Genomic DNA, 2,747 nt, shown 5'->3' with positions numbered 1-2,747 from the left:
TAACTCTCACTATACTTCTATCAACCGCACAAATCTGAACGTTTTATAAGCCACACATTATTGTAGATACAGTGGAACCTCTCTATAACATGCAGACACCTTTAGGGAACAATGTTTTGGCCTTTATACAATGTTTTGGCCTTTATACAATGTTTTGGTCTTTGTTGAGAGGTTGTTTTGTACACAAACTGTTCATTTAGGACCTGGGTGCCTGGCCGTTATATAGCAGCTGGCCTTTATTCGGAGGTAGTTGTTAACGGAGGTTCCACTGTATAATTATCTTTTCAACAACGTCTAACTTACATAAAGCCCAAGTATAGTGCTAAACTGTCTGCAGTGGTTCTATAGAATGTCTCACAATCGTGGTCCGTGGTCCTGGAGTGCTGTGCAAATTGTGTAGTGTCATAGTGTATGTGCTAATTAGACATGCACTGATGATTAGTATTACAGCAGAGAGCCCGCAGGCAGTGGTTCTATAGAATGTCTCACAACGGGTGGAGTGCTGTGCAAATTGTATAGCAGTGTATAAGCTAATTAGACATGCACTCTATAAGCTAGATCTGATGATTAGTATTACAGCAGAGAGCTTGCATGGAGCATACAAAATATGGTACTCGGGCCACTTGGCTGTAGTGCTTTATGTATTAGTTATTGTCCAGCACGAGTGCAACATGCCATAATTATATTGCACTGGATGACATAATGCCCGAGGGCCGCAGAGGGCACTTGCAATAACTAACTTGTTGCCCAATGACGTCAAACTCTTCTGATTAGTCAAGTTTTTTCCCTATAAAAGACATGTGTTTTGAGTGAATTTTAGTGAATACATGAATTCCAGAGTAAATTCTAATGGAAAAGGTAGTGGGTATAGTAGCCTATAAAAGGGACCCAAATTAATGAGTTATTGGGTGGGACAGTGGGGCATAAGTCCCAAAAGCATTATAATCCCTGCAGTGCATTAGTGCCATATAATGCAGTGCAATATATGGTTGCTATGGTAGTGATGCCATATACAGAGCAGAGACAAACAGACCCACTGGTGGGCTATATACATTAATCCACCTATAATTATGCATGCGCACACATCTATTGTAAACAATGAATGTGACGCACGTATGTTTGTCCTCAGACACTGACATAATATAAATATTTTGGCTTTCAATTCTTGATAATGTTACAATTCCTCGGATACTGACATAAACATTTTGGCTTTCAATTCTTGATAATTTGGCAACTGCACTGATACTGACATGATCACAAAATTTAATTGTAAGAATGTCTAAGGCTGATGAAAGTGAGATGATTATAACTATAGTTTACAATTATTGTGAGCAGTCAATATGCACTAGAGCACTGAAGTGCAAACCCTCGGCATTAATTTAAGTGAGTCTACACGCAGCCTTGAGTCCAAGCCACGTGTACATCTAGGCCAACGTGCAGGTTCTTAACTTCTGCTCGCTTTATTAAACAACGAAGCATTAACATCAAAATCTGCCAAATTTGAAACTACTGCCTTGTTGTGTTGAGGTTATATCCATAACAAGCACATGCAGTGCTATCATTTGGGATTATACACTTATATACTATAGGCATGAAATCATCTAGACGTCTAGATCTATATAAGTTATCAACCACAAATTTCAGTTGTATATAGTATTCACGGTCTTTAATTAGTAAGGCTGCGATATCCTGTAAGGAAACAAGCATGTGATAATGTATGAATAAGCATACTTCTTGTATGTATGCAAAAAAGGCTACAAATAATCTTCAGGAGCTTAAAATGTCTACATGTCTCATTCTACTGTCTGAAAAATCGACTGTTGGACATAATTATATGCAGCGCCTATATATAGTAGTAACTATTTTGAGGGAGATTTGCTGAGAGTTATGCATGCAGCATTACACTGCATGACTTTCCACAATCTTATCTTCCTCTTGTTCACAACTAAACAGGGTACTATAAGCCCCGTTTACACGACACCTAATCTGGGTTGAATGAGAGTCAGATTTTTTTTAGTAGTGGGCATAGTAAAACGACCACTAATTGCATTTGCGCAAACATTGGCTGATAGGAAGCTACAGGCTTACTCTAAAAACACCCACGAACAGTACAACACCTCAGAATTAGCTAGTTATAAGCTTATAGCCTTTGTGCTTACTCACAGCTAAACCGCTTCTGACACAACTGCACCACCTCCAGAAGTGGGTTGGCTAATCCGGATTAGAACCCGGATAATTAAGGCCGTACACGAACGCGGTTAGGTTTAATCCAGATTCCAACCCGGATTAAAGGCCTGGTGTAAACAGGGCTATAGAGTCTGTATATATTATAATGTAACACCTAAAAATACTCAATTAAGGGTTGTATAATTATACTGTTAGATCAGTTCACCACATCAATCTGGAAATAAACATAAACTGTTGCTTTTGTATGTAATTTAAATATAGTATGGTATAGTCAAGAGGAGTCACATATGGCCAAATCAAGCCGGTACTATTATAGATGATGATTATCAAACATTAAGTTGAAGGTACAACAATGCATTTTGTCTATCAAATGTCTAGTGTAACACATGCACCGCCGGTCACTATAGCGCGAACTTTTCATTTTTGCTGTTTTCGTGGGTTAGCAATCCTACACAAAAATTATTCTAGAAAGATCAAGGCATGGCCTGGGAGTGTTTTCGATAAGCAGTCAACCCACGAAACTTATTAAAGGAAACGCTTTTGGAGGCCATTCCACAAAA

Source organism: Halichondria panicea, chromosome 4 (assembly GCF_963675165.1).
Source record: "Halichondria panicea chromosome 4, odHalPani1.1, whole genome shotgun sequence".
Classification (NCBI taxonomy): domain Eukaryota; kingdom Metazoa; phylum Porifera; class Demospongiae; order Suberitida; family Halichondriidae; genus Halichondria; species Halichondria panicea.
The sequence above is the reverse complement of the archived record's forward strand: the minus strand, read 5'-3'. Positions refer to the sequence as shown.